At 47.9% G+C, this 25,066-nt stretch overlaps 1 pseudogene; it reads left to right on the top strand.

Moving 5' to 3' along the window:
• The first annotated feature begins 1,497 nt into the window (after nucleotides 1-1,497).
• Nucleotides 1,498-13,305, top strand: LOC144175277 (uncharacterized; annotated as a pseudogene).
• The last annotated feature ends 11,761 nt before the right edge of the window (nucleotides 13,306-25,066 follow it).

Here is a 25,066-nt window from a genome sequence, read left to right as displayed (position 1 = left end):
GCCTTTTAGTTTATTCTAGTCCATACTTTGCGAGAGTCTGTGTAAGAGTTGATAGACGATATAAACCTTGTCCAACTCTCGTTTTTTGCTAAGCGACGCGTCCGCTTTCCTTTGGCTTTTGCCCGTTTAAACTTGAGCAGGTTGTCTGCCGTAGGATAGCGGCGTAAGAGTGCCCATGCTTTATTCTGTTCGGAACGTGCATGCTTGCACTCCTCATTCCACCATGGTCTAGGTTTGGAGAGGGTTTTAGGAGTGGTCTCTGGAATACTTTTTTGAGCACAGTCAAGAATATGGGCCGTAATAAGTGAACTTGCTGCTTCAACATCTAAATGACTTATTAGCGAAGGGGTTAGTCTGGAAAGTTCTTTTAATGTTTTCCAGTCAGCTGCATGTTGTTTAAAAGTTCGAAGTGAGTCGGTGTCTTTGGAGTTACTGCTTATAGCTAGTAGTCTCACGGGGAAATGGTCGCTGCCATAGGGGTTGTCAATTACTTTCCACTCACAGGTGGGCAGTAAAATTGCGGAGCCAATTGCCAGGTCTATTGCGGAATATGTGTTGGGAGCCGTGTTGTAATATGTTGGATGTTTCTTGTTAAAGATGCAACTTCCGGATGATGTGATGAACTTTTCAATAAGCCGCGCTCGTGCGTCAGCTCGCGCAGATCCCCAGATAGGGTTCTGGGCATTAAAATCCCCACTTATTAGGTGGGGTTCAGGTAGCTCATTGATTAAGTCTTCGAATTCGACGCTGGATAGGCGATAGTCCGGTGGGATATAAAGAGAACACACTGTTATTAGTCTATCAAAAATTATGGCTCTAACGGCAACTGCTTCAAGTGAGGTTTGTAGCTGCAGGTGTTGACAAGCAACTGATTTTTGTACTATAATTGCCACCCCACCAGACGGCTGGTGGTAGTTCAGTCTGTCTTTACGGAATATAGTGTATTGTGTTAAGAAGTTTGTCTGAGATGGGCGTAGGTGTGTTTCTTGGAGGCACAGTATTTTTGGTTTGTGATTTGAGCGTATATCCTATATATCATCAAGGTTGTTTAACAGCCCCCTACAATTCCAGTGGATAATACTTTCAGCAGCCATAAATACTAAGAGAAGGGAAATACAGATCATGAGATGTTCTTTTTCCATTAAAACAGTCATTAGCGAAGGAGATGTGTTTCTGGGGCCCTTTGAATAGTTTACCGAGGTCGCCGAGTTAGTTCCCGGTGCAGTGACCTTGGGCGACTTCGATTTGTTTGATTTACCACGACCAGCTGAACTGCGGCGCTCCTGTTGAGTTTCAGGAGCAGGTGTACTTGGAGAGACATCCATGGCCTCATCCATAGTTTCCGAAGGAGAAGTGTCAGTGGCGGCACTGTTTGTGCTAGAGGCCGCAGCCGCAGCACTGGACATTGCTACAACAGCAGTGACCACAGGAGCAGCCTTCTGCTGTTTTGCAGGTGCCCGGGATGGAGCCAGATCATCACTCATCTGGACTGAGCTCATGCTTGAGCTCGTGCTGGAGGCCTTGGATGCAGCACTGGAGCTCGTGCTGGAGGCCTTTGGCGCAGCACTGGAGCTCGCGCTGGGGGCCTTTGGCGCAGCACTGGAGCTCGCGCTGGGGGCCTTAGGCACAGCACTGGAGGAGGGTGTAGCGGCAGAAGCCACGGGAGCAACTTTCTTGCTGCTGAACGGGGGGCTGTGGCGGGACCAGGTTGCACTGGGTGCCCGCATCCACCAGACGACGCTCCACCCCCCGGCGAGCAGCGTCTGCGTAACTTCTGCCTGAAAGCAGGGCATGCTTCAGACGTGCTTGTGCAAAGGTTAGGTTTTCGGTGACTTTGAGTTGGATTATTTCTTTTTCCTTTTTGAATGCGGTACATGCACGCGAGTACGCAGCGTGTGGTTCACCACATTTTGGGCATTTCACTTGTTCTTTTTTGCACTCATCACTGGTGTGGTCAGCACGTGCGCAGTGAGCACAGGTGGGTCGGCCACGACAAGACTGAGTTCCGTGGCCACACTTCTGGCACTTGAAACACCTTCGAGGACTAGGTATGTAAGGGCGTACTGGACAGGATATGAAGGCAGCATGGACGGATTCAGGAAGCGTTGGACGGTTGAAGGTCAGAACAACATGCTTAGTTCGAATTTCCTCACCTGCGCGACGCATGGTGATCCGCCGCACAGCCGTGACGCCCTGGTCCCTCAGTCCCTCAAGCAAATCCTCATCTGTCTCGTGAAGCAATTCCCTCTCAGAGATCACGCCCTGCGTTGTATTCAGGCTACGATGTGGAGTGACCGTTACTGCGAGTTCAGCCAGGGTGTTCTGTTTTAGTAGGTTCTGACTTTGGTTCTTTCGTTGCACTTCTACCAGCAGATCACCAGGGGCTAGTTTCTTTGCTTGGTAATCCCGGCCGACAACGCTTTCAAGGCACTTTGCAATGAGGAAGACAGATTTTTTAGCAAGAGGTGCATTTTCGTCTTCGGAGTGGATAACAAGGTATTTTGTGAAAGTTTCACTTTGGGAGACTGGTTTCAATTGTGTTACCTCGGTGCGGCCCCTTTTCGAAGGCCGATCAGTTTTTTGGGGGGTGATAGAAAAAGCCATATGAGCATGGAATCAATTCGGCGGCAGAGCCGGTCGCCCACCACTGAGTCCAACAAGGGAACGTGACATTAAAGTACACGCTAACCGTTACCCTGCCGCTATAACCCTATACATGGTACCAAGGTTGATATCCTTGCACAGGGTTAACTCTAGCCGCCAGGAAAAATGTAGAAATCAGGAAGGAAGGAGATGACAGGACAGGGGTAGGAGAAGAGATAGGAAAGTGAAAGAGTGGAGAGAAAGAGAGGAAAAGGCGACAGGCTGATTCCCCCCGGGCGGGTCAGACCAGGGGTACCGTCTGCGAGAAGCGGGGGCCAAAGTGGAGTGTTGCCGCTGCTGGGGGGCCGTAAAGGTCCAAAACAACCCCAACTTTGGCTCAGCCACCAGGTTCCCCTTTTCCCCGGACACGGCAAAGCCACGCACAGCCGGGACGTGGGTGGGTCCAACCCACATGTGCTCGGGTCCATGGTGTTGCAAGACACCAAGTGCCTACAGCAGTAGGCACCCCTGCGGAGCTCGGGACCATGGTGGCGCTACTCACCAAAACACCTTGAGTACACAAGGTGCCCCCTGCGGGGGTTGGAGCTTACATTAATTTTATAAAAAAAGTTTCCACTCTTGTGCTACACCAAAACAACTCAACCAAACACTGTTCATGCTTCATGCTTTGATTTAACCTTAACAAGAATATATCTTTGAAGTAATAAATGGTGTGGTTAAGTGCACTTCACTTCTCTCTGGTTTTGCTATTTGTAGAGCGATGTGAGCGAATTTAAGTGACGTCGCATGGGTAATCGTTATGGGTGCCGTTTACAGCTTTGCTTTCCAACCACATTCACGGGGTGGATTGGCGCAATTTTTTATTTGTTCTGTGGAGTTTTCTGGTGACACCAACGGTCGCGAAAGAACCCTTGGGGGGTCGAGGTAAAAAGCTTTGCTTTAAAAACCACTCCCCAAACGGTTCCATTCAGCTCATCTGGACACCCCCTCACGCTTCCATAGAGGGCAACAAATACGCCCACCCAACAAGACTCCGATTGTTCCTCCCGTGCTATGGAGCTGCACGAGGATAGTCACCCGCTTTTCACGTTCAGGGAGATAACCCAGCATAATCGCCTTCTGAGACAGACCGTACCTTCGCCTTACCCTGACCTTTCCAGAGAACAACAAACTACCCTACGGCTCATACAATCCGGGCTCCTTCCCACAGCATACGCGTCTTCACTTAATGTATCCGAATCGCTACGACGCTGAATGTAAATTCTGCTCAGAAGTAGGAACACTCCGCCCAGTAATCGGGGTGTGCGACTTTAGCCCTGAGCACCCTCCTCTCTTTCCGTCAACTACCCAACAAGAGCAATGGGAGATGCTGCTGTCCAGGCCCTCTCTACCTACCCAGCTTCAGCGGGTGGACAGAACACAGGCCGCGCGGACAGCATATGGGCCCCTTAGAAGAAAGAATCACTCCCCAGGGCTACACTCTGGGCCGTTGAGAAATCTGAACAGAAGTATTTATTCCTCCTCCACCTTCTCTGCCGCAAATCTCCTCGCCTCCGTCCGCGGCACAGAGACGGAGAAGACAGATCGTCTAACACGGGGTTGGAGCTTACTTTAATTTTATAAAAAAAACGTTTCCACTCTTGTGCTACACCAAAACAACTCAACCAAACACCGTTCATGCTTCATGCTTTGATTTAACCTTAACAAGAATATATCTTTGAAGTAATAAATGGTGTGGTTAAGTGCATTTCACTTCTCTCTGGTTTTGCTATTTGTAGAGCGATGTGAGCGAATTTAAGTGACGTCGCATGGGTAATCGTTTTGGGTGCCGTTTACAGCTTTGCTTTCCAACCACATTCACGGCGTGGATTGGCGCAATTTTTTTTGTTCGCTGGAATTTCTGGTGACACCAACGGTCGCGAAAGAACCCTTGGGGGGTAGAGGTAAAAAGCTTTGCTTTAAAACGGTATCTTCGGATGGTGCAGCCATTATTTTACTAATATTTTTCTCTCAGGAGGATTTAGGGAAGAAAAAATTGCGTTCACATTTTATGTTCCGGTGCTCACTTCTACCATTATTTTCCAAAAATATCACGTGCTTGTAAATATCACAAGATTACAGAAAACAAAAGGATAAGCAGCTGAGGGTCCCGCCACGCTGTCCGGGCGCTTCTACAGTACAGTCCCCAATTTTAAAGGGACACTGAAGTGAATTTGTCAAGCTCCCGTTTTTGCTTGCACTGTGTAGACTGGCTCAAATTAACACACTATTCATCGTTTATCCGGTTGACAAATCGGTACTTATTTTACAAAGCGCGAAAGAAGAAATACTACTATGCGCGGTTTGCGGCGGCCGCACCAACTAAAGGCTGTGACGTCAGGAGGGGGGTGCACCGTGATTGGACGATGCCCAAGGTTAGCAATCAAAAGTTTCGGTTTCGGTTTCGGTTCTGTAAAACAACATGCTTGACATCTGATGGCGTTGTTGGATGGGCATTCTCGATTTCTCAATTATCGCCGTACCGCGCTTCTGCCATGTTGTCGGCTGTCAAATGTCTAAAATAAACCTCCCAGGGCGGCTTGAAATCGGAGAAATCACTAGACGAGGCCTACGCAGTGGATGAACGCCCTCCGCGTCACCGCAGACTCTCAAATGCCATGCGCTTTTCCCGCATATTCGGAGCTTGCCTCACTCATGTCTGTTCGTAAAAAGCTAGTTCGCACCAGGCCAAGGGTGTGCTGATTCAGGCCTGGGCCCACTGCCCGCAAGCAGTTGGTGCTTGTGGCAACAGCACGCCAACGAGAACTCGCTAGCGCGTCATAGTAGTATGCGCGCGTTCTGCGATCTCGCTCGTGGAGCAGTGAACGTTACGGCCCAAAAATGGTGAACTCAGTTCAGACAACGCCGCCTGTATTAACATTGCCTGACGCGTCGCGCGCTTTTCAATGGGAAGGGTAGGGACGCTTAGTTCAGGCACTGATCCGCTATGTGGCGCGTGCCGGCGGACATCTCGCCTTACGTCACTGCTCGCGAGTCGCGAACGCTGCACCCACTTCTACGACGTGTGTCTGTCAGCTTGCCTGTTGGGCTTCAAGGGCCGTTTCGCTTACATCTTAGCCGTAACGGGGCGCTAGTTCTGTGGCGCACTGGGGATCTCGTTCAACGTGTCGCTCGCTTCATACTTGCTGCATTTTTCGAAAGATAAAGACGGAGGCGGACTGAAATAGTCTAAGAACATACTGATTGTTGGGTAGACATATAGCTAACAGAAAAACGATATTTTCAGATGGGGCAGCCATTATTTTACTGATATTTTTTTTCTGGAGTATTTAGAGAAGAAAAAATTGCGTGCACGTTTTTTGTTCAGGCGCTCACTTCTACGATTACTTTCCAATAATATCATGTGCTTGTAAACTTCAGAAAATTATAGGAAACAAAAGGATAAGCAGCTGCGATCCCGCCACGCTGTCCGGGCGCTTCTACAGTACAGTCCTCAATTTTAGAAGTGCGTACCGATGCAGAGTGTGAACAGGGGGGTCAAAACAATACTTAAATGTGAAGGGGATAGAGGGGGGATGCCCCACTCAGAAAATTTCAGGGCCTGTGATCCGAGTAGATAAGCGCGCAAAGCCGGCATCAGCCTGCGGCAGCGCAAAGGATTTTGCTTCGTGACAAAGGAAGTTTTATCAGTGACAGACCAAGACAGACAGGCATGGTGGAAAACAAGAAGGCGTATGAGCGCCGCCTCGGGAACGCTAAACAAACTTTCCACTATTTTGCATAGTTTCCGAGAAGCGGCGCTGGCTGGCGGACACGAAAGCACGCTGGAAGGCTACGGAGCGGGGAAGGGTAGGAGAGAGCAACAGGAGAGTGGCTGTTTGGCCATTTTTCGCTCACGCGTTAGGCACTGTTTATACAGGCGGCGTTGGTTCAGAAAACATCGGCCGCATACGAAAAAATCAACTTACAAAAAAAAAAGACATGTACCCTCGGGGATTCGAACTACCGACTTTCAAAATAAATTCCAGCGCCTCAGACCACTAGGCCACGAGCCAGCGCTGGTCGGTTTGGATATATAAGGTTTATAATGTATGACCAGTTTACACTTTTATTTATTTTAAGCATTTTAAGTACTTTATGTGACTATTTCTTGTATATCACTCCTGCAGTAAGTGTCCCCCAAACTTCCACAATATCTCACGTCTAGCAATTGCATTTCTTTGACGGAAAAGCGTTCGCAGATGTGCGGTCGTGCTGCTGGCCGCTGTGCCTGTTTACCCAGCGCAAAAAGTGCTTCCTGCTCCCTAGTTTTCCGCTGTACGGTAAAAGTTTCAGGTGATTTTATTTTCTTAGTACCTATATTGACTTCGCTGAATCTTCTCCCGCCTTCAATTGGCCTTAGATTTTCCTACTAGCGTAAAGTCAGCGAAGCGTCGCATATGCACTTGTGCAGCGCTTGTGTGGAGCGACCCGGACTCTGAGTTTGACACAGTGTACAAACTAACAAAGTAAGGAAAGGCACATTCTTTCATTCACAAAGGTGTTGTGGCTTAGTTTCAATTGAGCGAGCGAATAGCGACGACCCGTCGGCGGCCGGCGGACGAAACGCTGGGCCGACTGACTCGATCGGTAGGTCGGCTGGTCGGCGAACCGTGCAGTAGCGCAGCCATTTTCCAGCTCATCTCCTGCTGACGTCACACGAAAACGCCACAGAAAATGGGCGAGCGTAAAGAGAGGAGGACAGCATTTTCGAATTGATTTTCCTACTAAATAAATTCGCGTAAACGCGGCCAGAGTGGTCGAAACAATGCCTACGGACTCCGAACTACAATTTGCGCCAGTAATCCCGCAATGTTTACAAATCACTTCAGTGTCCCTTTAAAAGAGCGTACCGAAGGGGAGTGCGAACAGCTAGGACAAAACAAGACCGAAATGCGGAGGGTGGAGAGGGGGATGCCCCACACAGAAAATTTCGAGGCCCGTGATCCGAGCAGATAAGCGCGCAAAGCTGGCATCAGCCTGCGGCAGCACAAGTGGTTTTGCTCTGTGGCAAAGGCGATTTTATCAGCGACAGATCACGAGAGACGGGCATGGTGAAAAACCAGAAGGCGTAGGAGCGCCGCCTGGGGACCGCTAAACAAACCTTCAACTATTTTGCATAGTTTCCGAGAAGCGGCGCTGGCCGGCGGACATGAATAGAGTTCCTGTATATTGCTCCCCTTGGGGAGCAGAGTTGCGCGTCCATCCGCCATCTTGAGTTCCAGGTCGTGCGGGAAAGCCACCCGTCCCACACGTACGAGCTGCCGCCGGGAAACCGCGTGAGCGGCAGTGGCGCGATATACAGCAACTCTAGACATGAAAGCACGCAGGAAGGCTACGGAGCGGGAAAGAGTAGGAGAGAGCAGCAGGAGAGTGGCTGTTTGGCCATTTTCCGCTCACGCGTTAGGCAATGATTGTACAAGCGGCGTTGGTATCCTTATTTTTTCTTAATAAAAACGCCTCCAGTAGCTCGCACTGGCGTCTCCATTTTCCCGACCCAGAGGTCTGGCAAAGTGGAACTGGGGAGTAGAATCCTGGCAATTTTTCACGTGTACAGTTAAATTACTGCCCGTTCCTGAGCCCGAAGTTGTCCGGTGCTGCCTCAGCCAATCAATGAGGCACCCACCCGTTTGCCTGATTTTTCCGCAGGACAATGGGACTGAATAGACTACACCCACTGCACACGTCATGAACCTTGTTTTGTGGTTTGTCTTGTAAGAATCCGCTTTCCGTTGGGCAAAAGAGATTTGAGAATACAAACCCTGAAGTTTCGGGTTTTGGGAACTCAAACCCTAACACAAACCCGAAATCCCAATTCGACAAAACAAAACTGTCAGGATCGTGCTCCCCAGTTCCACCTCGCCAGCACTCTGGATCGGGGAAAATCGAGACGGGAGCGTGAGCTATTCGAGGCGTTTTAAAGCAAAGCTTTTTGCCTCTACCCCCCTGGGTTCTTTCGTGACCGTTGGTGTCACCAGAAAACTCCAGCGAACAAATAAAAGAACTTACTGGCACCGCCGGGAATCGAAACTGGAACTAATAGACTAACAAGGCGAGAGCCTGTTGTCTTACCGATTTAGCTACGAGCCCACGCGAAGATGGGGAGACAGGTGGTGTACTCACCAAGCACATCTACGGGATTACCCCCTGCGTTCTCGTGAATGCCACGGGAAAGAAAGTGTCACGCGACCACTCACGCTCGTCTAGCGGCCCTCTGCGCACCTTGCTCATGTGCTAAGAGTTACAAAAAAAATAGCGCCAATCCACCGCGTGAATGTGGTTGGAAAGCAAAGCTGTAAACGGCACCCATAACGATTACCCATGCGACGTCACTTAAATTCACTCACATCGCTCTACACATAGCAAAACCAGAGAGAAGTGAAATGCACTTAACCACACCATTTATTACTTCAAAGATATATTCTTGTTAAGGTTAAATCAAAGCATGAAGCGTGAACGGTGTTTGGTTGAGTTGTTTTGGTGTAGCACAAGAGTGGAAACTTTTTTTTATAAAATTAAAGTAAGCTCCAACCCCGTGTTAGACGATCTGTCTTTTCCGTCTCTGCGCCGCGGACGGAGGCGAGGAGATTTGCGGCATAGAAGGTGGAGGAGGAATAAATACTTCTGTTCAGATTTCTCAACGGCCCAGAGTGTAGCCCTGGGGAGTGATTCTTTCTTCTAAGGGGCCCATATGCTGTCCGCGCGGCCTGTGTTCTGTCCACCCGCTGAAGCTGGGTAGGTAGAGAGGGCCTGGACAGCAGCATCTCCCATTGCTCTTGTTGGGTAGTTGACGGAAAGAGAGGAGGGTGCTCAGGGCTAAAGTCGCACACCCCGATTACTGGGCGGAGTGTTCCTACTTCTGAGCAGAATTTACATTCAGCGTCGTAGCGATTCGGATACATTAATTGAAGACGCGTAGGCTGTGGGAAGGAGCCCGGATTGTATGAGCCGTTGGGCAGTTTGTTGTTCTCTGGAAAGGTCAGGGTAAGGCGAAGGTACGGTCTGTCTCAGAAGGCGATAATGCTGGGTTATCTCCCTGAACGTGATAAGCGGGTGACTATCCTCGTGCAGCTCCATAGCACGGGAGGAACAAGCGCAGGCTTGTTGGGTGGGCGTATTTGTTGCCCTCTATTGAAGCGCGAGGGGGTGTCCAGATGAGCTGAATGGAACCGTTTGGGGAGTGGTTTTTAGCACGCGCAGTGCAGGTCAGGACACCCAACCGTACTAGTAATTCCAGTAGGCTTGCTGGGAATCGATGACTACCCTCCGAACCCCTGGTTGAGCGAGAGCCAAGGTGATGGCTGCCTCTTCTTCTGCCGTCATTTCTTGGGTCCTAAGCGAGGTACACGCAGGGACGTTGGTTCTGGAGGTAGCCACGATGATGGTGTACTGCGGCCGTCGATGTTTGGAGGCATCTGTGTAGATAACTGCATGATACCCACCGAGGGTGGTGTTTAGCGCTTGAGCCCGTGCTTTTCGGTGACCCTCGTCATGTGAGGGGCTCATATTTCTAAGCAAAAGGAACATCTTTAATTTCAGTCACCAAGAGTCTGGGAGTACGTCAAGCGGAGTGACATTCTGGGCTGCCCAGCCAATCCGGTGAAGGATGCGGCGACACTGCAGGTCTGCTCAATCTGAGCTTCTGGTTAGAAAGATGGCCTCAATCAGCTCTTCCACCGTGTTATGGAGCCCCATCCTAAGCAGCCTCTCTGTGGATGCACTCATGAGAAGACCAATGGCCTGCTCAACCGCCCTTCTAATCGTTATATCAAGCATCTTTATGTCCTCGTTGTCGGGAAGAATAAAGGGGGGTGACGTAAGGAATTCTCGGGAGGACAAAATCTTGAATTAATCGAAAGGTATCGGCTTCCTTGAGGCCTTGCTTCCTGGTGGTAACTCGCCTGATCATGTGTACGATTTGATTAATGCTGCTTTTGAGGCGCTGCAAGGACACGTCACTCTTGGTGTTAGCCTCGAGGTGTTGGCCCGCGATTTTGATGCTGGGGCTTGGAGTGATGGCCTGGCCATCAAGGAGTATTTGAATGTATTCCTTGGTTTGGCGTGAGGGCGGACGTGAACACTGGAGGCCACAGGCTTTAGCACATTGGCGTACTAGAAGTGAGATGCCATGTATTAGTGTGAGCTTCCTTTATTTTTTAACTCTTAGCACATGAGCAAGGTGCGCACAGGGCCGCTAGACGAGCGTGAGTGGTCGCGTGACACTTTCTTTCCCGTGGCATTCACGAGAACGCAGGGGGTAAACACGTAGATGTGCTTGGTGAGTACACCACCTGTCTCCCCAATCTCCGCGTGGGCTCGTAGCTAAATCGGTAAGACAACGGACTCTCGCCTTGTTAGTCTATTGGTTCCAGGTTCGATTCCCGGCGGTGCCAGTAAATTCTTTTCTTTGTTCGCTGGGGTTTTCTGGTGACACCAACGGTCGCGAAAGAACCCCTGGGGTGTAGAGGTAAAAAGCTTTGCTTTAAAACTTGTTAAATGGTGAGGGTATGTGATCTCTGACCAATTGTTCGATTTTGTGTTTTGCGAACACCGTATACACAGGACACAGCCCAGTTTTTTAACAGTTCCCTGCAACTCCCGAAGAAAACATCTGGCTCCGGACATTTTCTTCCTGAACTTCAGGCAAGACACAACCATGAGTGGGCACGGGAGAGCGGCAGCAATGCAGCCGCCTCACAATCCGTTTTCTTTTCTCGTTCAGGTTAGTAGATACTCCTACTGCCAGTGCAAAAAGTCGAACAATGCTTTCCTGCTGCTCTTCCCGTGCCCCAGTGTTACTTTTACCATGACTTGCGAATGCTTGTATCTTGTGAAAACGTTGTTGCTTTGCGGCGATGTCGAGCTTATTCCTGGCCCTGATGATGTTACTAACAATCTATCTGGTGAGCTATCGAACGTTGTCAAAGCAATTACTGCTCATGTAGACCCGCCGGGGTGGCTCAGTGGCTAAGGCGTTGCGCTGCTGAGCACAAGGTCGCGGGTTCGATTCCCGGCCGCGGCGGCCGCTTTTCTGATGGAGGCGAAAAGCAGAAACGCCCGTATGTACGAGATTTCGGCGCACGTTAAAGATCCCCAGGTGGTCAAAATTAATCCGGAGCCCTCCACTACGGCGCGCCTCATCGCCTGCGTTGCGTCGGCGCGTTAAACCCCACAATCAATCAATACTGCTCATGTAGACTCGCACCATGACGAACTTATGAAAATTCTTGATGAAGTTAAGTTGAGCCAAGAAGCACTCGAGCACACGGTGTCCAACATCAACAGAAGGCTAGTTAGTTGCTGTTGAAGCCCGTGTTAACGCCCTTGATCAGGGTAGTGACCCACGGTTAGAAGCCGCACCTAATGCAGTTCGCTTGGAAAATGCAGAGCTTCGTTGCCGCTTTGACGATTTTGAAGATAGAGCTCGCCGTGACAACTTAATATTTTATGGTGTGGCTGACAACCCAAAAGACACATGGTCGCAGTCGGAGGAGCTAGTACGCACGCTTGTTTCCTCTCATATAAAAGTTCAAATTGCGCATGACGGAGTCGAAAGGGCACATCGGCTTGGAACTTTTGTGCTCGATAAATCAAGACCAATAATAGTAAAGTTCTCGTCGTTCAAAGTAAAGGACAGCATTTTTGCGATGAAAGGGAAACTAAAATCGGCGGGAATTTCTATCAGTGAAGACTTCTGTAAGGCAACTAGAAACACGAGGAAAAAGCTTCTCGGCTTTGGGAAAGCCAGTGGGCAACAGTACTCCTTACGTTATAACAAGTTACTAATCGGTAAGAAATGTTTTGTTTATTGTACTCAAACTGACAGTGTCTGTGAAATCAGCCCCGGAACCGAATCTGTGTCGCCGATCAATACCCATGCTAATCCACCCAACTCTGTGTCGCCGGTCAATACCCATGCTAATCAACCCAACTCCAGCACAAGTACGTCATAGCAATCCCGCAGTGCCAACCATAGTCCAGTAGAATGTAAGGTTTCTTTCCTTCTTACTAACATACGCAGCGTAATAAACAAACGTAATGAACTGTCTTCAATAATCGACGACTGTGATGCTAAAATAATTGTGCTCACGGAAACGTGGTTGTCCAGCAAGATTCGTGATAGCGAAGTGTTCCACACGTGTGGCGAATATAAGCTTTACAGGTCTGACCGTAATACCAGAAGTGGAGGAGGTGTTCTGATTGGTGTTTCTGTTGATTTACACTCGCACCTTGTTCCCATAAGGTCCTCTTTAGAATTTGTTTGCGCGTGCGTACGTTTCGGTCATAATGACGTTATTTTGTGTGCCTGTTACCGTCCACCGAACTCGTCTTCTGATTTTTGTGATACGTTGTATGATGCTTTAAACAATATAGTTGTTCGCTACCCTGCTGCCCCTATTTTTTTTTAGGTGATTTTAATTTTCCTGATATCTCTTGGATTGGTAGTGGTAACCATACTACCTCTTGCACACGTGAAGGAAATTTGTTTTTTAATCTTTGTAATGACTTTCACTTCACCCAAGTAGTGAAGGAACCTACACGTGTCACTCTTACTTCCTCGAGTTTGCTGGACCTGATACTTACCACAACCCCTGATAAAATTTCTTCTCTTCATTATCTTCCTGGGTTAAGCGATCACAGCATTCTTCATTTTACTTACGATGTCTCTGCTTCAAAACAAGCAGCGTCCGCTAGAACCATAAGAGACTATAAATGCGCAGACGTGGCCGCAATCAATGCGGAAATGGAAAGTTTTACCGAGTCCTATCTGAGTAGCTTTTCTTTGCGCACTGTGGAAGAAAACTGGAGAGTATTTCAGAATGCTGTTGAATCTCTCATTAATAAATGTATTCCCCTGCGCACAATCCGATCATCTTTCCGCTCTCCGTGGTTTACCTCCTCTCTTAACCGGGTGCGCAACAAAAAGAAACGGTTGTACCGTAGCGCAGTATTATCTGATAGTAGCGAAAGGTGGTCAGCCTATCAAAATGTAAACCTTCAATATGAAGTTGCGCTTCTTACAGCAAAACGTGACTTTTTTTACTAAAACGTTGCCCTCTTTGCTGCATACTAACCCTCGTAAATTTTGGTCAACAGTGAATGGTTCTAAAATGGACACGATCCAGTTGTGTGATCATGACGGTAGTATGATACCACCGGATGAGTGTTGCGTTGCCTTGCAAAATGCCTTTGTTCTTTCTTTTTGTAATCGTGTTTCTACTGTGTTACCCAAAGTTGATAATGTGCATTTCCCGCCTATGGACCCACTTGTTGTTGATTGGGTTGGCATTAGTAAATTAATTCAGAACCTAAGGGTATCCTCCCCCGGTGCTGATGGTATCACTGCACAGTTTTTGAAGCTAACCGAAACATACTCGTCACTAATACTGTCAAAGCTGTTTTCGCAATCTTTGCAATTTTCTGTGCTGCCGAGCGACTGGAAGGCGGGAAGGGTGGTGCCAGTTCTGAAGCAAGGTGATGCCTCCAACCCTTTCAACTATAGGCCCATTACACTCGCAAGTATCCCCTGCAAACTGCTTGAGCACGTCATCCATTCCAATTTGATAACTTTCCTCGAGGATAACAAATTTTTTGATAACCGCCAGCATGGTTTTAGAAAGTATTTTTCATGTGAAACGCAACTTTTAGTTTTCACTAATGATTTATTTTCCATAACAGACCGGGGTGCCATTGTCGATTGCATTTTTCTAGATTTTCAAAAAGCGTTCGATTCAGTTTCCCGTCAACTTCTTTTGTTAAAACTTAGTGCTCTTAACATAGAAAGCAGCTTACTCAAGTGGATATAGTGTTTTTTGTCTAACCGAACACAAAACGGTCATACCAAGTGCTAACAATTGTAACTCACCGTTGCAACACGTAACATCTGGGGTGCCGCAAGGTTCGGTGTTAGGTCCCTTACTCTTCCTAATTTATATTAATGACCTTCCTAACATTATTTCTTCTACAATTAGACTTTTTGCTGATGATTGCGTGATTTATCGTGAAATAACTAACCCGGAAGATTCCGTCTCTATCCAACGTAACATTAATACCGTATCTTCTTGGTGCAATAATTGGCTGATGCAACTTAACGTTAACAAGTGTAAAATAATGAGAGTTTCTTCTGGCGCTAAGCAGTATAACCCTTCTGAGCTATTTCCGTACGAACTTAACAATGTACATTTATCTTCTGTCTCTTCTTATAAGTGCCTTGGCGTCCACATTACCACTAATCTGCAACGGCATGAACATATTAATTATGTTGCCAGCAATGCTAACCGCATGCTTGGCTTCTTGCGCCGTAATATTGCTCTTGCTCCAGTGTCTTTAAAACTCTCACTATATAAAGCCCTTGTTAGATCTAAATTAGAGTATGCATCATCGATTTGGGACCCTCATATGATGGTGTTGTCTTCATCCTTGGAAGCCGTTCAGAACCGGGCTGCTCGATTCATTGTCACAAACTACTCACGAACCGCTAGCATCACGCCAATTAAATCTTCTCTTAAACTTAGTGACCTTGCTGCTAGAAGGAAAATTGCGCGCTTGTGCCTCTTTCATAAGATTTACTTTACTAACCCCATTCTAAAACAGGCTCTCATTTCTGCTCCATTCTGCAACTCCGCACGAAACGATCACAGGTTCAAGGTAGGGGTTCCTCAGTGTCGCGCAAACCCCTACTTTCACTCGTTCATTCCCAAGACCTGCGACGACTGGAACCACCTCCCCGCCTGCATCGCCAGCATTCCGCATCCTACATCATTCAAAACGGCTGTAACTAATATTGTATGAAATGTAACCACTCCTCTCTGTAACGCCTTCGGGCTTTGAGAGTATTTTAATAAATGAATAATAAATAATAAATGATCACTCTCAACTGAACTTTTCTGCGGCTCTTTTAGCTAGCAAGCTACAATTTCCAGTATCAAGCTGATACTGTTCGATGCCATTGACTCACAAAGCAGCACGCAAAATGCCTATTTTCGCCGATCATTTATGTCCATGGGCGTTTCATCATTCCATTCTCATTTCATTTTCATTGTAATCCCCTGAAGACCCCCAGGCGGTATTACTTAAGGGTTGCGTAACAAAAGTAACAAACGTTTAAGCCAAGGATTTAACAGAGAAAAAAAAATATTTTCTATGAAGTATGGTGGGCACGTATAGGTTGCGATGTCGCTGGGAAGGACATTCCAATCTGGCGCTGTACGAGGTAAAAACGGGGTAGAAAAATTCGTTACGCGTACGTGTCCAAGCAACTTCACGTGAATGACTCGTGCGCTGAGTTATGCGTATTCAGGAATGATATAACGTGTGACATGCAAGGGGCTGTCGAAATTTTTGAGGAACAAAGAAAGGCTGTGGAACAAAGAAATGCGTGGAGCAAAGAAATCTGTTATACCCAATGTTATATTGGCACACGCGGGTATCGCACAGTCTACTACCGCTAGTTGTTCTATTATTCAATGACTGATTGGCATAGGTTGGGGTGAGGTCTAGCAAGAAGTGAGGTTAACGGTGCAATAAGTTTGAGACTGCATAACGTGTGCTGTTTGGAGTTTGCCTAACAGAACCTCAAACTTAGCGGCGAGGTTGAGAAGTGGTTAGGAAAGGTGATTTGAGGTTGAGGTGATGTCTGGGCAGGCGAGGTCATCGCTAACCTCTCCTAGCACTGTAGCATTACGGTCTAGGAAACGGAGATACCAGAAGAGAACCCCGTTGCATAGATACAAAAAATCCGCGCCGAATAAAATTCCGGCCGGCACGAGTACACCGAATCCCTATTGGAACGCGCATCGTCGACGAGGTGACGCCAGTTGAGGGCGTTGTTTTAAAAAAGCGGAGAAGGGTGAAATCGGCCGCTACATAACGGTCATACCAAAAGCGGCTGCATGAAGGCTATAGGGTTCGGAGATAAGATTTTTAAAAAATTAAGCGTTGCGCCCTTTCAACGGAAGTTGAAAATTCGGTGTATATTGGTATTCGCGTGCCTTGAGCAGCCCTCCAATTTATCTCATCAGAACGTTTTCCCTGAGCACTGCTACGTGACGCTATCCACCGATTTGTTGCCTAAATTCTACTCCCTGTTTCCTTTTGGTAAAAAACAATTTTGGGCACTTACGCATGCTTACGTGCTTTAAAGGCGAAAGCATTGTGATACTTTTTAGCAAATTGCTTCGGCAACATCGTATTGGCGTCGATTCTTCCCTATTTCTCTTTTGGTGCGAAGGACTTCAACCATTTTATTCTCTGCTATACCATGTATGCGTGTCTTAGCTTTTGTTTACACGCCACAGCTTCCCTAGCACCAGTTCTCTGCGCAGTTGATGTCCACTTGCTTTACCCACGTGATGCCGATTCCTGGAACAATAGCAACTGTTTGTTCTCCGCTGCAACGTGCGGGTATCCCACAGTAGATTAACCGCTGGGCTGCTACTATGAAGACCTGCGTTCAGATCCCGTCAGGTTATACACGTGTGTTTTGTTTGACTATTCGGCGGCAGCCATTTTCTTGATTGGACATCTACAACAACCACAACGGCGCTTTTTCGTAATATGAGGGACTTAAGGCTTTCTCTTTCGAAAAGCCTGCTCAAAGCCATTCCCCGACAAAGTGGTTAGGAGAACAGTAGCCCATACACCTCTTGTTGAAAACAACTGTGTACGGTCAAGGTAAGGCCTAATCACATTGAAAAAGACGCTAAAAATTCAAACCAGGAAAGATACCGCCGGAAATTTACGTCAAAAAACTTCTCAGCGTTTAACAACACATGCTTTGCGCAAACACAAGCATAGTTGCTGGTAGCTGCTAAAAATGCATTTTTACTGCTGTGATGGTAACAAGTCTGGTGATGGTTCTTACCAGACTCTGGGCTGTTAAATTTGTGGCGTACTCGTAAACAAATCCTTGAAACACGTGATGGCCAGACTTGTCGTTAATTTCCGTTGCTTGACATACCTGCAAGGGCAGTGCGTAATAGTAATTGTCAATGCTCACCGCATTGCATGAAATCCTCGAGCTTCCTCCCATCTTCTAAAGGTGAAACAAAAGCCTCCGGGATGCCCATTTGCTAACAACCCGATTGCAAAACTCACACATTTAAATCCCTGCCAACGTTCTTTTAGTTTTCTTGGTTTTTGCGAGACCTTAGAGTATAACTGTGGCGCTTACATAAGTCATGTGTAGGAAACTCGCCGAACTAGATTATATGACTGTTTGTAGAACTTGCTCTAGCAAATACCACGAAGTATTAGTGATCTTGACGCTGGCTTGACGAATTCCGTAGGCTTATCAGTGACAAAAGCTTGTAAAGTGCTCCTTTCGCAACTCATATAAACAAAAAGACACGCATTCGTCGTTCAATAAGACATGCTATGGTGGGATAATTTTGCTTTTACGAAAATGTTATTGTTGGGTCTTGCAGTATTTGTAATTTCATTCATGTGAATGAATTCGGTAGCACAAGAACCACTGCAGCAGAAGAGCAATGCCTGCCTGCTATGAAGCTATTTCCCTGGCCTCACGGCGCATCATCTTCATTTACTTAACGCACAACGTCGTGTTGAAAACACCACACCATGCACGCGAATGGGACATGACGTGCAGCATGGGATTTTATACCTGACACCACATTTACAACCGTAGTTTATTTCTAGTGTATCCAATTGCTTCTGCCTTTTATTTGCATGTATATACGAGAACGTTTTTTATCGAGTCAAGTCCACCTAAACAGAATTTGAGACAAAACGAAAGTTTGTTGCCGGAACTAAATGCAACGCTGTTACGGCTATTAACTGAGACCCGATACATGACGAAGTAAAAAGAAGTTAATTTTGCTTAAATGATTTAATTTACCAGACTACAGCGATAATTCTGATGCCATTTATTTTCTATGACTGTTCGTTGAGAAGTTATCAGATGTGCAATATATTGCACACTGGGACTAAGTTGTCAAAACATTATGTAGCATGATGCCATAGACAATGTGTATATGTTGTGTTGTGTTGTGTGTGTGTGTGTGTGTGTGTGTGTGTGTGTGTGTGTGTGTGTGTGTGTGTGTGTGTGTGTGTGTGTGTGTGTGTGTGTGTGTGTGTGTGTGTGTGTGTGTGTGTGTTTGCGTGTGTGTGTGTGTGTGTGTTGTGTGTGCGTGTTGTGTTGTGTTGTGTTGTGTCGTGTGCATGAGTGTGAGTATTGTGTTGCGTGTGCGTGTTGCGTGTGCATGTTGTGTGTTGTGTGCATGTTGTTTTGTGTGCGTGTGCGTGCGTGTGCGTGTGCGTGTGGGTGTGGGTGTGGGTGTGCGTGTGCGAGTGTGTGTGTGTGCATGTGCGTGTGCGTGTGCGTGTGTGCGCGTGTGTGTGTGTGTCCCTATTTCTGACAAAGATGAAGAAGCCAATCGGCTATGGAAAGTCCGTCTTCTTTCTGACATCATTATAAACGCGTGCCTCACTCTGCCGTACTCACCAAACATCTCACTTGACAAGCAGATTATTCCCTTCACCGGTAAGTGCACAGTGAAGCAGTTTGTTCTGGAAAGCTCAAATTGACAGGCCTGAAGAACTTTAGTTTGGCAAGCCATCAAAGCTTAAGTCTTATATTTTGAAATCTTAGATCTTGAAACCTTAGATTTCATATCTTAGATTTGAAATCTTTCAGGGGAAAGGAAGTCTAGCACAAAAGAAATAACATGGAATTGGTGGTGCTTGTCCCTATTGCAGCAGTCCTCTCAACAATTTTGAGGGTAGAGGCATCGGTGGCATCTAAAGCGATTTTTTATTATTTATTTGCACAAAAACACCCCTTATTTTAAAAGAGTGAAAGAGCAAATCAAAGTAATGAGTTCTGCTAAATGTAGTGACAAAGATGCAACATTGTTCTGGCGTGCAAAATGTTGCACATCGAATTTACGAGTGGAATCAAGAAGAAAAAAGAAAAGTGAAGGCGCAAATATTGGTGGCGTATGAGACCTTAGTCTTTCATGAGCTCGTAAAACGAAATTGATGAGCGTCCAAGCATTTTTAAATACATGAGAATGGTTTTCCTCGGTGGCGCCGATAGAAAACGTCCGGGCTGAAAAACGCCAATTTTTATTGTTAGTATGAGCGCCACCTTGCAACTACAGTTGCATGAAACACAAACAGTAGGAACTCTTCTGTAGCTTGGAAACACTGTTTCGGTTTCGCTTGCAGCTTGTATTATTTACGAAGAGCCTAATTCTGAATGTGCAATACGTTGCACGCGGGGTCTTAGTTATATCAGATGTTTTACATGTCAGCTAGGGGAAGTTTACGGCCACAAGTAATTCAAAATTATGCGGCTGATTTTACCAATTTTAGTTTAAGTTAGGATTTGGCTCGTATTGAATTGAGACATTTAATCTGGTGCGGATCTTTATGAAACTTTCGTTACATTCACCTTCAAGAATGATACGATGGAGTTTTGGTGGCAAAGGCATAAAACACGCAGTAGGACATCAAGAACACTAGCTATATATGAAGAGCACGTGAGCTGTCTTGGCAGCAAAAGCAGCACTCTTTAAATTCTACCGCTGGATTATTTTATTCAGCATGCCTGTAGACAGACACTCGCAAAGTAAGCCATCTCTTCAGTGCCTTGCAGTAAATTTCCAAAATGATTCACAAGGACGCTGGTCAAATATTCTTCTTCACCATAATCCAGTGGCTCGTACCCACATTTTCCAGGGCTCGTAAGCGGAGGCTATTTAGTTAAGCAATAAAAGGTTAAATGTGGTAAAAAATATATAATAACGACATTTACTATAGGGGCGCGGGAGACGGTATGAAATGATTGCTTCACATATTTCAGTTTTATTTCCTTCACTTCGTCTTCTCTTCACTTTGTCTTTCATTTAATCACCGCCGGAATCCATGATAACCCAGCTCCGAAGGGCAAAATGGCTCCCGAAAACCGCCACGAAACATCCGATCAGCCGCGTCAAAGGCAACTCCCAGTGGGCAAATGCATTTGGCTCATTTTTATCCGTGCTGTAGTAGGATCTGGCTTATTTTCAATACTAATTATGACCTGCGTACACGTTTTCCGGGCGTTATTCGAACTAGTTTGCTGCAAACGCTTTTCTAGGGGAAAGTTGCCGAGTTTTTCTTGTCACTTTATATCTGACTTCATTTTGGATTTTGGATTTGGCTCATTTCGAAAAAAACGCCCCAACTGACCTGTATGATCCTGACTGCGCTTTCTTTAAGAGCTCGTTAAAGGGTGATGAAAATGAGGAGCAAGTATGTATGTAGTGCACATGGAAGTAATTGTGGCGAGCATCAGCCATAGCGGGCAAATTCCCTTATGTGGGTAGCCGCCGTATGCCGACTAGGCAGAGGACACTCGTTCAGGGTCAGCCTCGCGTAAAGCTGGTCGTTTCGGCTCGCCCCTCCTGCGTTGTCGCCTCATTCGCGAATAAACGAGTCCAGCCTTCTACAGGAACGTCGACTATCTCCTTAACAATGTCTCACGGTAACCACCACGAGTCCACACATCCTGTGGCACCTATCACCTGCCCTGGCACGGTCCGTCAACGGGATCCCCCCTTCTTCAATGGCACTGATGACCAGGACATTTAGGTCGGGCTCACCACCTTCGAAAGGGTGAGCACCCTTAACAACTGGGACGATAAAGTGAAGCAGAACAACGTGAGTCTCTCATTAACCAGTGTCGCAGAGACGTGGTATAAGAACCACGGGTCTGATCTCCACACCTGGTCACACTTCAGGACCAAATTTACCAAAGTGTTCACCAGTTCAGAAACTGCGCACTGAACAGCGTTTGCGTGAACGCGCTCAGCGCACGAACGAAACCTTTACCTTTTACATCAAGGACATCCTTGACTTGTGTAAAAGGATAAACAACGCTATGACCGACCAGGGGGAAATCAAGCATATCATTAAAGGCATAGACGACGATGCCTTCCAAATGTTGCTCGCGAAAAACCCTCGGACTGTTGCTGAAGGCATCAACGTTTGTTAACAGTTCGATGAACTCCGAAGAGAGCAGGCTCTCACTCGTAAACCCGCGAAACAAGACCATTCGCTGTTCAGCTTAGCCTCTGATGATAGGGGTGTCCTATTAACCCGGATTCAGCAGTTTGTTCGCGAAGAAATGGCTCGTCAGCTTTCCCTTATTAGCGACGTAGCGAAGCCGCCTGTCCGATTTACCCCCAACCCTCAAGAGCGTTATACAACAAGTCGCTGCCGCACTTCCATGCGCCCGACAGCCCAATCCCGTGGTAGCTCCAGTGGCTTACGCCGGCATCACGCCGCAAACGCCGATGACCGCTCCTTTGACTTTCGCCGACCCAGTACCACATATAGCTTTCCCCTATGCCGATACCGTGGCACGACCTTTTACTGGAACCGTACCGGCACCCTAGCTTGCGACTTATGCAAGCCCTGGGAGTCATGCCACTGCCGGAGTTCAACGCGTTCGGTCCAGGCGTGTCGCGCCGCATCCGGCGTCTCCATTCGCAAAATCCTTGGCGCACGCCCGACAATCGCCCCATCTGCTATTCGTGTGGGATTGCGGGACATGTGGTACGCTACTGCATTCGTGGCATGACGGGTATGCGCAACTGATCGTGGTCATTTCCCTACGCGCCCTCACCGCCCATGACCCACGCCCCAGCCCAGTTTTCGACGACAACTGTCCCGTCCGATGACCGTGACTTCGCCAGCCGTCGCTCGCAATCTCTACCACGCCGCTCACTCTCTCCGATGCGGCGTCGCCCTACGACTAGTCAGACGGAAAACTATATTCCGCAGTTCCTGAGGCAAAAACTGCGTCACCGTCGCAATGCCAAAGTCCTAATTCTTTGCCGCCTAATTTAATCGAATTGTATGTTCATAGTGTTGTTACCCTGGCGCTCATTGATGCTGGAGCTCGGTTTCTGTTGTTGACGATAAATTTTGCCGATCGCTACGAAAGGTGACGACACCCATTAATGGTGTTACTGTCCGCACCGCTAATGCGCAAGCTGTGGAACCTTTGGTCGCATGCACTGCTCGGGTTACAATCCGCCTCTTTCATTGCAGTGTGCTGCCACCTAGCGTGCCTAGCGGAAATTGAAGCTGTAGGGTTTGCCGGCGTTTCCTCCGGCTGCGTTCTCGTTGTATGCACGACAATCCCACATTACGGCGAGGAGCAGCCGAAGTTTTTCTTCTGTGTTGGTGTTATAACGCCTTAAGATGACCGCCCCTGGTCATCACATAATACCAGGCGGCTTCTTATCACTGAATGAGGGCTGGCAGAGAAATCTCGGACAGATCCGCGTGCCGTCCGAGTACCAGAGCGAGCAGTACTTGGAGTCGTCTGGGATGAAGTGCGATCGCCAGCTCAACAAAGGTCGGCAGTTCGCAAAATGCCTTTAAGCGCTGGACACATGTACGATTGGTACACGCGATTCGCATGCGACTGATCGTTACGACTGTCGCCACGACTAGTCGTACGCGTGAATTTGAGACGGCCCGATGCGCGCATGAGATGCGGCGTCGGCGTCGCTCCGCCCACTGTTTTTGCTCCATGGTCAACTACGATGATCGCTGAGCTGAATTTCTAGATTCTGCGCGTTTGTTCGCAAGAAATGGATAAAGCAAGCAATCGTGAAGCGTTTTCTGCCTTCGGAAACAGTCCGCGCACACGCCGGCCGCGCCTGCCAGCTCGGCACACTCAGCGGCTCGAACCGGCGCAGACCACGGTAGCAACCGCGCTTGTCGCTGCTCTTCTGAATCAATCTGATCGCTAAAAAGTTCCACATGCGAGAAAGTAGGTGTTAGTGTGGTGAAAAATTGTGCTAGGGATTGTTGTCAGGGCTTATTTTGAAAGCGGCGATCAGATATATCTGCCGCGATGCAAGCCTACGCTGACCGGTCGCCGCGGCGCGCGGTGCGCCGAGCGGCCGAGAGATGGCGATACCTGCGCGGAAGCATCGAAACAGGCTACGCAGATGTCTTGGTCACCGATCGCTCAAACGGCAGTTATACCTTAAATAGAGTTCCACATGCGAGAAAGGGGATGATAGTGTAGTGAAAAGTTGTGTTGCGGATTGTCATTCGCAGTTGCACAGATAGCAGCGATCAAATATCCGCCAGGATGCTAAGCCTAAGTTCCCATCACCCGCATCACCCGAGCCGACGCGAGCCTCGCAAGCCGCCGTAGCCGATCGCGTGCGGCCGACGGGAAGCGATAGAAGCCGACACTGTTCCCGTTTCGGCACTCCGAGTTACAGCGGAACGCAGCACAGGTTGTGGGCATTGTTCCGCGCGCAACGAGCACACACAAAAAATCAAACGATGTAAATACAACCACGACCCCTTCCCGCTTGTGCGGGAGCTGTGGGGAATGTCTGCTGCCCCTACTGGACTGCTTAGGGACTTGGCCGCTAGGGGATTGCGCATGCGCAGTGGGGTTGTGAAAGAGGCGGATTCAAGGGGTCGTTACATAATCGAGCTCATCCTCCTGTCGTCGTGCTTTCACTACTCATTCTCGGATGGGACTTCTTGTCACGCCATCCCACCATCATTTACTGTGCGCGCCGAAGTAGATCCGGTACTTGAAAATCATTGTGACAAAACCACCGCTAAGTTGCTTGCTGCTGACGACACGGACACTCCACCGGATTCATCTGTGCTTGTGTCGTTGTCGTGCAGCAATGTTTCGGACGCCACAGTCATATTCGCTCCCTCTGGTCTCTTTTCGCTTCGCAAATAATTTCCACTGCCATTCGCTGTCCTCGACATCTAATCCCGTTCCTGTTCTGTGCCTTTTTCAAAATCAAATTCGTGCACCGGCAACCTTTTTCGGAGTGAATGCCTTGGCCTTAAAGGGACACTGAAGTGAATTTGTCAAGCTCCCGTTTTTGCTTGCACTGCGTAGACTGGCTCAAATTAGCACACTTTTCATCGTTTATCCGGTTGACAAACCGGTAATTATTTTACAAAGCGCGAAAGAAGAAAAACTACCATGCGCGGTTTGCGGCGGCCGCACCAACTAAAGCTGTGACGTTGGGAGGAGCGGGCACCGTGATTGGACGATGCCCAAGGTGAGTAACCAAACAAGTTTCGGTTTCGGTTTCGGTTCTGTAAAACACAGCTGGTGGCGTTGTTGGATGGGCATTCTCAATAACTCAGTAATAATCGTACCGCGCTTGTGCCATGTTGTCAGCTGTAAAAATGCATAAAGATAAGTCTCCCAGGACGGCTTGGAATTGTAGCATTCACTAGCCGAGGCCTACGCAGTGCATGAACGTCCTCCGCGTACCCGCAGACGCCCAAATGTCATGCGCTTTTCCCCCATATTTGGAGCTTGCCTCCCTCATGCCTGTATCGTAAAAAGCGTGTTCGCACCAGGCCAAGGGTCTGTTCATTCTGGCCTGTGCCCACTGCCCGCAAGCAGTCGGTG

This window comes from Haemaphysalis longicornis, unplaced genomic scaffold, assembly GCF_048455015.1.
Source record: "Haemaphysalis longicornis isolate Haplotype H1 unplaced genomic scaffold, Haemaphysalis longicornis Haplotype H1 scaffold_3, whole genome shotgun sequence".
Taxonomy (NCBI): Eukaryota; Metazoa; Arthropoda; class Arachnida; order Ixodida; family Ixodidae; genus Haemaphysalis; species Haemaphysalis longicornis.
This window is presented reverse-complemented; position numbering and strand designations above follow the sequence as displayed.